The sequence below is a fragment of the Falco naumanni genome, chromosome 13 (assembly GCF_017639655.2).
Source record: "Falco naumanni isolate bFalNau1 chromosome 13, bFalNau1.pat, whole genome shotgun sequence".
Classification (NCBI taxonomy): Eukaryota; Metazoa; Chordata; class Aves; order Falconiformes; family Falconidae; genus Falco; species Falco naumanni.
In genome coordinates this window covers 19,208,086-19,220,245 of record NC_054066.1, presented here as the reverse complement: position 1 = coordinate 19,220,245, position 12,160 = coordinate 19,208,086, and the positions used below count along the sequence as shown (strand labels likewise).

At 40.5% G+C, this 12,160-nt stretch overlaps 1 protein-coding gene across 3 annotated transcripts in view; it reads right to left on the bottom strand.

Moving 5' to 3' along the window:
* Window positions 1-12,160, bottom strand: part of LOC121096500 (cytochrome P450 2J2-like) — a 112,255-nt gene that overhangs the window by 61,244 nt on the left and 38,851 nt on the right. For all 3 annotated transcript variants that reach the window (XM_040612466.1, XM_040612468.1, XM_040612467.1), the window contains one exon: window positions 1,339-1,432. The gene's annotated coding sequence lies outside the window, so the exon portion shown is untranslated. The remainder of the gene's footprint in view (window positions 1-1,338; window positions 1,433-12,160) is intronic.

The window sequence follows — 12,160 nt, the reverse complement described above, 5'->3', positions numbered from 1 at the left end:
ACACAACACAAAACAACAGGCATAAAGGCCGCTTGTCCAGATGCTTAAGAGGAGACATGCAGGGTGATGCAGAGGAAAACTACACATTGTACGTGGGTAGGTTATTTGCTCATGGTTGTGGGTGGTCTGTCAGTGACAGGAACTGCTCGCTGGTGAATTTTAATCCATTGTGCAGACACCCAGGAGAGGAGAGCCCAGCACACAAGTGTGGCAGCAGGACCTCAGCAGCAGGCTCACAGCAGGGAGGTGGGAAAGGTTTGTTTTCCAGAGCCCTTGCATTTCTGTTCTTGCCTGACCTATTTTAAAAACGATTCACTGTAGCTCATGTTCTAATAAAGCATGGTCTTTTTTAGCTTTTAAAAGCCTTTTAAAACCTGGATGATGTTGCCACAGAAGGCCAACAAAGCTGAGAGCAGCTTTGAGAGGAGCGCAGCTGTCACTCCCATGTTCCATGCCAACTCTCTCAGCTTTGGCTGCATGGTGCCTCCTCCATCAGGCTGCTGAGCTGCATTGCTCCAGGGCTGCTCATCTTAAGGAGTGTCTTGGAGACATCCACCATATCCTTCATTCCTCCCTCTTCTCTATTTATTGCTTCTGCATTATTGCTCGTGGTTTGCTCAGGCTCTATTTTTAGGACAGACGAGAAGGATTCACACCCTTTCTGTCCTCTGTGTCATGGATGCTAGTCAGCCTGCTGGTGTCAGCGCACGGCGCTGTTGCTCCCATACCATCAACCACTCTCTGATGGCCAAGGTTAGTTGCTTTTACCTTGTAAAGTTGATTGTACTTTGGGGAGTGATTTCTTCCCCCATTTAATGGGCAGCTGTTCTGCTGGATCACACAGCAGTGTGTAGGTCAGTCTCTCTCACACACCTTTTATATCACACTTAAAAATTTATATCCTGCTAGACAGAACATTGGAGAATGATTGGAGTTGGCCTGGGTAACCAGTCAAGGAGGGGGACTCACTGACTTGGCTAGGCCACACTGTCTTTTCCTGCAAATAAACTGCAAGTTCAGTTTTGTTTACAAACATGGAAAGGTGTCAGGCTTTAGCACAGTGGTTTTATCAGATATGGAGCTCTTTGCTTTGTCCTTCATCACCCTGCCCTCCCCTCATTGCTGAGCTCTGTCTCTGTGACTCCCCAGAGCAGCATCATGCAACTGTTCAATCATACAGCAGAAGATCTGCATATAAAGGAAAATATAGAAAATGTAGATGCAAAGTTGAAGATTTTGGGTTCATGCAGCTCTTGGAGAGGCTCAGAGCCTTATGATACTATAAGTCAACTGTTTCCACTGAAATCTGCAAGGACACCTTGAAACCAGAGGAGTTACCTGGTGAAGATGGCTTCACAACTCTTTGTCTCTGGAGTAGCTCATGTCAGCAGGTGTGAGAGGTGATGTCCTTATGGATAAAATTGAGACCAAACTATAAAAAGAAAAGAGAAAAAAATTAATTATGTCTCTGCTCTGAAGGCATTTGGAAAGAGAAAGCTATAATAATTATACAAGTAACTATAAATGACAATTAAAACAGCATATGTAGGTCAACTTGGTTTTTTTCCAAAATCAGGTGGAAATAAAAGGTTTTCTCTAAGAGTTTTAACTTTGTAAAACATAATTTTTCTGAATTTAACATGTAAAATGTTTTCCTGTTTTCAGATCTTTACTCAACAGAGGAGCAAACGTTTTCTCAGAGGTAAGAGGTTAAGAAAAGTAGATCACTGCTTAGTGCAGAGACCTTTTAAAATACACCTTGGCCTAGGAGTCCTTTTTTTACCTAGTGATAATAAAAAAAAAGAATTCTGAGGAAAGGAGAAAGGTAAAAAAACCAAGGCAATTCCAGGAAGAGAGCCTTAGAATTAGAGAGAATTTATTTTTTTTCCAGTATCAGCTAGAAGGCAGGTAAAGCAGCAAGGAGACATGAAGACTGAGCAAATCTTCAGTAGCTCAAATTATTTCTCTTCTAGCTGTTTGCTTTTTGAACTTACTTAGAATGGACCAGTGTCAGCTTTCGCCTGTTGTCGACTACAAAATGTGATCATAAATGTCATGATTTGGCAGTGTGGGAAGGTGTGACTGCAATGGAACAGGAGGAACACATCATATCAAATGTTCTGTTGAGGAGAAGGGAGAGTGGTTGCACAGCTGTACTTGGACATCAGGATGTACATTCAGCCCCAAGATTTTTGAACTGGCTGTAAATGACCTTGCTCGGGGAGCAGGAGCAGGTCAAACCCAGCTGTACAGGGAGCTTGCCCTGGTTTTCAGTGGAGCCATTAGCCCAGGCAGGATTTTGCCTTTTTGCAGTGAGCTTTTTCCTGACATCGAAGTTAACTCTTGCAAAGCCAGTGTGGATGTCTCTACTCTGTGCTGTGCTGCATCTGCAGGGAAAAAGTAGACCTTTCCCAGCTGTGATAAGTGTTCCCCTTTAACAGGGACAGAAATGGGGCTCCTAACAAAGAATAAGAGAAAGGCAGGGCAAGAAATAAAGTGGAGTTGTATAAAACAAATTTCCACACAGTTCTTGCCCTTGTTTCTTGAGCCTTAACAAACATATTCCAGTGTCTGTACAGCATTAGAAATGCAACTTAAAGTGAAGGCTTCTGCACTGTCTCATTCCTTGAAAAATTTGCCAGTGACTATTGAGATGAGATGAAAATTTCAGCATCTAGAACCTGGCAGATTTGCTCCATGTATCCTTAAAGTTTATACACAAAGCACATGTAAGTAATAAAGAATAAAGGTTCTGTATTTCAGTAGTATAAAGAGGACCAAGGAAAGTGCTGGTTTCTTAAAACGGTGTACATCAGGAAGGCTCTCTGGCAGATGGATAATTTAATGCCTTTTTTGATTTGGTTGTCAATGAAAATGGCAATGGTGATCCAGAGGCCAACACATTTAACACCGCTGACGTTCATGGGAGATTTCTGTCTACATTAGGAAGAAGAGGTTAGAAAATAACTAGATAAATGTGATGTTTTCAGATTGGCTGGGCTGATTCATACCAGGGCATTTAGGGAACAGTATCAACCTCAGAGCTATTAGCAATTATCGGTGAGAACCTGTGGGGGATGGGAAAAGGTCAAACATTTGCTTGTCTTCAGCAGGTAAGAGAAGTTGCAGTGTTATAAATCATGCAGCCTCATTGCACTTCTTGAAATATCTTGGAAAAATAATCAAATTGTAAGCACTAGGAGGAAAACAGAAAGAGCCAGTGCTCACCAAATAATGTCAGTTACTTAGGTTTGTTTGATGACATAGCTAGAGGTCTTGTTTCAGGAGAGAGGTTGCTATTGTAATTTACCACTCTTTAATGTGGCTTTGACACAATCTCAGAAACTCTAGGGTAATGTGGGGTATCTGAAGCATTGCAAAATTTCATGGAAAACTCAGGAAATACGTATGAATAGTAACATATCAAGCTGGAAAGATGCACTGAATGGGATTCAGTCCTGATCTAGTGCTATTCAGTATTTAATCAAGGACCTTGATAGTTAGTATAAACACCAAGCCTGGATATAAGGTCTAGTTCCTTGATGCTATCAGATCCCAAACTGATGCCTGCAGCAAGGTGAGAAACAAGTATTCCCAAACTTGTCATTGTTTACAGAAACTTAAACGCAGGACCATTTTATTTGGATTTATGACCTTTGTGGAAGCATGCAGGCCATCATAACATGGATACTTCTCCTTATCAGTTTTAATGTCAGACAGCCAGAGAGCTTAGGATGACCCTATTCCAACATCTCTTGTTCTTTCCTCCTTCCTTTCTTCCTGGAGTGACAGTTTTCTCTGGGATTTTTTTTTTTTTATCATTATGGTTCCTACAAAGCAGTAAGTTGTAGCAGAAAAATACATTTTAGTTTTGCAGTGACTCAAAATGCCTCTAAAAGCCAGAGCATTCAAACTCAACTTTGATGTCCTGAGCTAAAACATTTTCCTTTAGGTTTTTTTTGAATAAAAGTTTTAGTGAGAAACTCAGGAAGTTTTCATTAAGAAATTTCTGAGAGGGGTTACTTGAAACTGTCTTTATCCATTGAGATCATCAGCCTGAAAGAATCTGAAATAACTAGATTAATTTGAAACAATATTTCAGCTGAGTTTTGTGTATCTTTTTTTCTTAGTGAAAAGCTTATGAATTTGCCCTCCTATCTGTGAAGAAATCTCAGCCCTCAGCCTGTGCTATTTTTAGCCAACACTCCAGAAACTATTTATTTGCTGTCCCGCAGTGAGTGATTCTAATGTTGAAGGAATAACAATAATAACATTGCAGTCCTTTCCCTGAATAGTTTATTCAGTAGAGATACAGCGGATGAAACAGAGGATGAGCTAATAATATAATTCTGTTCCGGGTTCAGCTGGTGATATGATGATATTCTACAAGGAATGCATTTTAAGGAGCATTACAGAGAAAATGAAAATTTTTGGACTGTTTTGTATAATAATCTTTTTGAAATAACTTTTTTGAATACTTTAAATAAGTTTATTCCAATGATGCAGTCACATGAGCATAGGTTCTGACTCGTAGATTTTAAGACTATTATTGAGCAATGGGACCTGCAGGCAGAGATACGCAGGATTTCAGGCTTGCTAGTCTGACGCTGTTGTGGCATTGGCCTGAGTCATGGCAGAAAAGGACACATCTCTGCAGTTCACTGTTTAGGTATCTAGTCCTAATCCATGTATTTGGTCTGATGCTGTAGTTAAGGGAAGTTGTCTTTGTGCAGCCTTCAGCTTGCTTAAGAAGAACATCAACAGCTGCTAGAAAGAATGCCGGGTAGTTCAGCATAGATCAAGTATGAATTGTACAGCACAAAATTACCCTATTTTAATATTTCAGCAGTGCATCCTCCGAGGAACCAGGCAGAGGGCAGCAAAGGTCTCTTTGAAAGGGCTGTGCCTGCATTGCTGTCACTAGCCTAGCAAGGGCCAGCTTTAAACAAACCAGTTTCACCACGCTGTCCTGGAGTTCATTACATGTTCATTTGCAATCAGTATGAGACTGGTTCAGGATGAGGTTCAAATGCTACAATACAATGTCCTTAATAGATTTCTTGAACATTTTGATAAAACGCAGTATCTTTGGGGTTTCTTGATTACTAAGTACATGGATATTATTCACTCTGACCATGCTCTTCTGTCCTCTGAAAAAGATGAGGTCTATAATTTTCTCTGTACTTACAGTCTCTCCCACATAAGGGAATGCAGTGTACTGAGGAATCTCCCAATAAATTACCGTGTGTCTCACATTAACCCTCATTTTCTCTAGGTGAGATAGTGGCCCAGATGTTGGAAAAACAAAGTAATTATACAATTTGAAATGTAGGAATTGTATCTATGAGGCTTAGAAGCAGAGCATTTGTTCCATTTACCCTGCCTCTCCCCTTTCCTTGCTAAGTACTGCCAAAAGAAAAAACTTTCCTATAATTAAAAAAAACCCAACACCAAACACCCAAAAAGCTTAAACCCCAAACAAAATAGAAAATATTGAATAGAATAATTCCAGCTGTTGTTCATCAGTTTTAGCTTGTTGTTGGTTTTTATCCAGCTTTTCAGATGAGTTTTTGTAGTTCGGAAGTCAGGACTGAAAATTACTTGTCTCTTATGATGTGTTTGACAGGATGCTTAACACAGAGCTAACCAAAATGATTCTCCTTGAACAACACCATCATTTGATCAGAGAAAGCCATGTGCTCCATGAATCTGAACAGTAGAAAATGTCTCAACAGATCAACCCATAACGCTTAATGAACAAAGATAGAGGACTTTCCATCCTTCCCTTTCTGAAAGGTGCGTTGAGCACTGACTCCTTTAGGGGGTTACACTGTAAGTGTAGATGTTGGAAAGATGATTTCCATGTTAAAAACAGGTCACAGGGAGTGTAATCTATTGTTACTGTTAAACCTTTTCTCATGTCTGTCTGTCCGTAGCTCCCTGTGTTGCTCCCCATTGGCACCTACTCGATTGCACCACACACCTGCTTTGTTATGTGCACGTAGCGGGATTTTCAGGCTTTAGGAAATTCTGGTTTTAAGATTGTTCATGGTTTTAAGTTAGTCTCTTTGTAGACTTGCATTATGAGGCATGCTAAAATTTCATTGCTGTTTGATCACACACTGTATTATTTACAGGATCTCCATTGGCAGGATGGATGTTGCTATTGGCAAAGGTTGCCCTCAGTTTCTCTACGTCCTTATCATCCAGTGGTATATTCAGATTTATTGCATCACCAAAATTTGCACAGAACCAAATACTGCATGACTGTATGTATCCATAGCATTTCCTGTGGCATCCTCATTGTATTGTCTGAATGCTGCGCAAAAGATAACAACTAAATCTTCACAGCTCCAGGTACCATCACCCTGATTTTGCTAATGGGGAAACTGTCCTCGTAGCCTCTATGCCAACATTGACAAATGGTCTTATGTACTTCACTGGAGGAGCTTAGGGCCTAAGTTTTTCAGCAGCTTAGCATGTGTTTGCATTTGTGTATGAAAATATTAAAAGAAGAGAAAATTAAATATTTGTATTCCAAGCACACCTGCAGTGGCTGTAAGCTGTGAGGACATTATGCTTCCCCAGACCTGAGCTTTGCTGGCTACAGACAGACTTGCGTTTAGTGACCGTGTGATTGTCAGTGGGCTACACCTGCAAGTAGGGACTGACCTGCCCAGCAGTACCTGGGCATTCAGGGTGGGAAACCAGCTTTCAAAAGTGGTTTTCTGTTGGCTTGGCCAGATTTTCTTGCTATTCTGTCTTTTCATGACAGCACCAGCATTCAGCATGAGAGAGATGAAGCCTGAGACAACAGACAAAGCTTTCTGCAGTCTGAATTTATTCACAGAGCAGGGGCTGCCAGGCACAGTGCTGTGGATAACACATCACATAATTACAGACCTTACGCACACTAAGTCTGAACTGAGCTTTACCATGGGAGAAGATATTTGGTTTTGGTTATTGCTGTCCACCTTTTCACTGTACTTGAAAAGAAATTCAAACTGACATATAGACTCATTCAATTAGCTTGAAATTAAAATATACTAGGATGCTACAGCCCTACCTGTGCAACTAGTACTGTTTGCTTTAATACAATTATACTGGGACCTATAGTGCAGGGGACATAAAACTTTATTACAGTGCTCAGCTGACAAGTATTTATTTCTTGCTATTTCAGCCCTGTGATCTACCATTTCTATGATATTGTTCAACCACCACTTGAAATGCAGTTTTTGAAAGCCTGAATTAAAAACCAAAACAGGATAAAAAACTTCTCAGTGCTTTTAAAAAATTTTAGACCATTGTTTTGAACAGTTAGAAGTTAATTCTGTTTATAAAAGCAGTTTCATTTTTGTTTCCAATTGTAGATGAGATTTTCCTGAATATAAGGCATGTTTTTCAAAATCCAGTGTTTGTACTATCCATCTGTGATTCCAGTTCTCATTTGGTCAAGCAGTTCTCTCTCTTTGCATTCATAAACTAAATACCCTAAGGATCTCTGGAGGTAAACCACAAATTCATTAAAAGCAGTTTGTTGCAAATATGTCATACAATTGTGACCACATTGTTTAGAAAATTTTGCCTTAAAACAGATCAGACAGGGCATATTTGAGGAGTAATGTTTGCTGTGCTGGAGAAATTTGCTTGTGACAGAATTAATGACATTCTCTTCAGCCTGGAACATGTTATTAAAATGGATGAGGAAAAGATGAGTGGTAAAAGAAGGGTATGGGTGATGCATGTATGTAACAGGGTTAAATCTCTGTAGGAAGGACTAGTAGAAAAAAAGTTTGGCCTTCACGTTGCTGCAGGCATATTTTTTTAATACAGACAAGTGGAGAAAACCAGCTATGAAATGTGGACAAACATCATTCTCTGGCCTTGCTTTGTGTTTGCTAATTGTACAGTTTCTGGAGTTATGATACGCACTTTTACAAATACAAACTTTCATGTTGTTTTGTCTCCTGGTTTCAGAAAAAACAAAGCAGTCGGTGTGATCTCCTCGTGAAGGTGGACAGAAATTACCAAGTGCAGTAGCATAAGGAATTACCCCACTGTTTGTATAAATATTTAATAGGGGAGAGGACATACTCATTAGTAACAAAGCCTGTGAGGTTCATAGGTCAGTGAAGAGATCTTGTTCTTCCCAATTATTCATGGATTATTTTTTTTCTAACTTGTGTTTTCCAGACCTGATCCAGTTCAAGCTGATTGTAAATCTGCAGAGTATCTTCACTTTGGAGACGGTGCAGTAACTGAAGTTTGAGCTGAGGGGAGACACCCAGCTACAAGCTGCCATGTGAGCTGTGCCTGTTTCTGGAAAGTCACAGCAAATGGAAAGGGTGAGATCACTTTGACATAGGAAATGCCCGGAAATACTCTACTGTCCTGTGTGCTTGTCCCTGTTGTTTCCAGCACTCCTGTGTAAATGTTAACAGTCTCTTTAACTGGAGAAGCACATGAGCAGCAGAGAGCTACTTTGCGCATGTGGCCGTCCTGACAGGAAGGAGTGCAATGAAAAACAAGAAAAATGAAAGTGAGGGCAAATACCTGAGGCAAAAGGAAAAGGTCTGAGAAAGGCATTTGAAGGTTTCACAGACATTTTGAGGAGGGGTAGCTTTTCACAGATCTTTCAAGTATGTATCCTGAGAATCTCTGCAAGCTGAGTGGATTTTCCAGTCGGTGAAATGGTTTATAAGATGTTCTGAAGAAAAATCTTTCCTGAAGCAAATAAACCTGGAAGAAGTTGCTTTTCCTGCTACCTACTTTTCTGCAATTGTACAATAGTTCTTCAGCCTCTGAAGAACTCTTCTCCTCTGTCCCAGTTCCAGGACTGCAACCTTGTGCTGTCCCTTGCATGTTCAACATCCCCACTCTCTGCCATAAATCCTCATTCCATCTGTCACACAAAACTGGAGGCTGCAGGGTTGCTGACAGGGATGATATATAAAAGTGATGGATGTTTAGGATGATACATACTGTTTCCTGTGGTAGAACATGGCTTTTCTGATGTGTGTGAGAAACACTGAAGCCTCTCTCAGCAGTATTAATGCAATAAAATTTCTTGCAGCATATTATCTATAGGAGGAGCAACACCTTTGACTTCAAGTGGTATTTCTCAATCCCTTCTAACTCAACACCCACCAAACATTTTTTGGGAAAAAGGATCTTCCTGGACATTGCTACTGTAATGCACAAGCAGTAACATATTAATTGGAACAACAAAAATTAGGTCAATTTTTTCCCTTTTTTTTTTCTTGCTTAAGTTTGGGGATATATGCATGTACTGCAGTTACTCCATGTGCAAACGATTGAGAAACTTGTGTCTAAAGAACTGTATTTTCTTTGCCAGCACCAACTGCTAATCTCTTGCATATTAATTTGTTATATAGTATCAATGGCCGCCACCCAGCTTACCCTTTGATCCGTAAGTAATTGTCAAATGCTGAAAGCTGCTGAGTGTGCTTGCCATCTTTCTTGAAAGTCCCACTAGCAGAGTTGCTATAGGTGTTGGAAGTTATTTCCTGAGGGCAGGCACTGAATGGCAAAGCCATAAGCAGCATTGTCTGAGGGCTTTCTTCCATAGGAGAGTCGGATAAATGTGGAGAGGCATTGATTAGATGTGACCCTCCCTCCTTCAGGGAATTGGCAGAAAAGCAACAAACCACCAGCACAGAGGCGAGATGCTGGGAGAGAGGGCAGATTAATAGGGCTTGTTGGGACACAGTCCTGGCTGAGCTCAACTGAGAAGGGAATTTCTTGCCACACACAGTGTGTAAACACTCAATCCCCCTGTTCTTGTCATACTAGCACCTTGCAGTGCAAGTCCCCATCATTTAACTCTCCTTGGAATCAAGAAGAAGCAGCTTCCCTGAACAGGCAAGAAAGGCAGGCGTCGGACTTCTGGGCACTGCACTTTATACATGGCTAATTGTCACATTGCTGCTTCAGCAAAACAGATGTCCTCTGTTAGCAGCCTAATGCAATTAGTGCAGTACTTCAAAAGGTTACTGTCCCTGCTACCATGCTGGAGATTTAGAGGTGTGTGTATATGATGGAGGGTTATTAAGCTTCTGAGCTAATGCCTGATTTCCCCCCACCCCCCCTTAAGATATATAAAATCAAATGAAGAAAAGTCACCTAAATCTTTCTCCAAAGTATTTCTGGAGGCTTATTTAGGTTGCTAAGTCAACCTCTCAAACCTGAAATATTATTAAAAATAGCCCTGCTTGAGGAAAAAGCCTGTGAGAAATGATGGTGTACTTGAAGACTCTGAACTGCCAGTCACAATGTCAGGTTTGGTCAGAGGGTGTTACTTTCTCATGATTATGAGCCATCCTGACCCCCTGTAATGCCCATGTGGCTGCTTCTATCTAGGTCTTCCCTTGCTCTCTACCTCCTGTTGCTTTACTTCTGTTTTCCACAACCTAATTAAAGACTGGGGAGTTGTATATACCTGACTGCAAAGCATTTGGGAAATGTAAGGCAGAGATAGGTAATGGGATTGGTACAGCTTTGCTTATACTAATCTGGGATAATGTATTGCTATAACTTGAGTGTAGTAATTAGAATACATTATTGAGTTGTGCTGATTCTGCCTCTCATGTTTTGCATTTAAATTCCTACCATGTAAAATCAGGGGTATTAATACTTGCCTGACTAACAAATCTGCACCATTACACATTTTAAGTATCAATAATCCTATAGTGCTATGTAATTTCTTGCCTTTATATGTAGGAATAGATATCTTTGCTTTGATAGATGTAAAATGTAGTTGTTAATGATAAAGCACCCTGACATACTTGACAGTGTGAACTAAAGAAGGGAAATCATTGCTTATTTTTAGTATTTTATAGAGTACATTGGAGTTATAGGTCAGTGCTTATATCCTGGGGGTTTTGTTGTGGGGTTTTTTTGGTTGGTTTTGTTTGGGTTTTTTTTTGTTAATGCTGGTTTAGAAGAATACACATTGCAAACTCCCAAATGTACTCATTTTGAACATATGAATTGTTTACAGCCAAAGACAGGGTGAGGGTCACACTGGTCTTGCAATCTTCATTTATTAGCTTGTTTGTTCACTTTTGTACGTCATTGCAACCTTCTCAGCTTTTCTTTGTCTCCAAGTCTTATCCTATTTTAAAAGCTGCTTCTTGTTTTGCAACCACTGGTGCATACACCTGTATCCCTTTAAAATTGTGTTTCTTCTCCATGGGCTTATTCCCTTTGAGCTTTCTCTTGCACATGGCTTTTCTGGAAGCTGTGGGTTTTCTAATGCTTTTGTTTTGGGTTCTGCCTATGTTGTTCTGGGCACGTATCTGCCAAGCTTACTACCTGCAGTCTGGTGAAGAACATGCCAAGAGTGAAATGCTCATCTACAGTGTTACCTGCTGGGTAAGCTGGACATAACCATCCTAAGTAAAGCAAGATCTTTCTCAAATATCATTGTCATTTTTTGTGCTGCGAAGATGTAGCTATGTCAAGTGAGTCCCTAGGGCTGGTTCCTTCAGTTGAGAATGACTTTCTCTGCAATATGTCTATTCTGAACACAACGACAGATTGCCCAGGTCATTTCAGACTGCTGGGACCTAAGCGGGGGTGGAATACCATCCTCAGAGCCATCCTCTTGTGTTTGGGGCTGTTCTGAGGTCAACGCCTTTGTCCTGGAGGGTGCCCATTCAGAGTTTGTCTGTCCCTTACTATGTCTGGACGTGCTTATGATCTCTTGGTCAGGTATGCTGAGGTATGTGTCTTCCAAATCCTCTTTTGCTATGTCACTCAATGAGATTAATCCTTGGCTTGTATGTGGCTGAGGCAGGTTTGGTGCCAAGACTTCTGCACTTCTCAGTGCAGAGCTTCAGGAGACTGCATCTAACTCTTGGTCTTCCCACTTTCTTTGGGACAAACTACTTGGTGTATTTGTACTTGACTGCACTGCAACTGACTCAATGGCTGCCACCTCTGTCAATGATCTGGCTTCTGGAGTTTCACTGTTCTCTCAATCTTGAGTTTTGCAAGCTTTATAAACAACATTTTTAGATTTTCTGAAATCAATGGTTTAAGGTAATTGAGAACCGTGTTAAGTAATGTAACTTCAATACTATTGCTTTATCAACCAGATTCATTCAAATAAAGAAAACAAGTAACTTTATCTAATCTG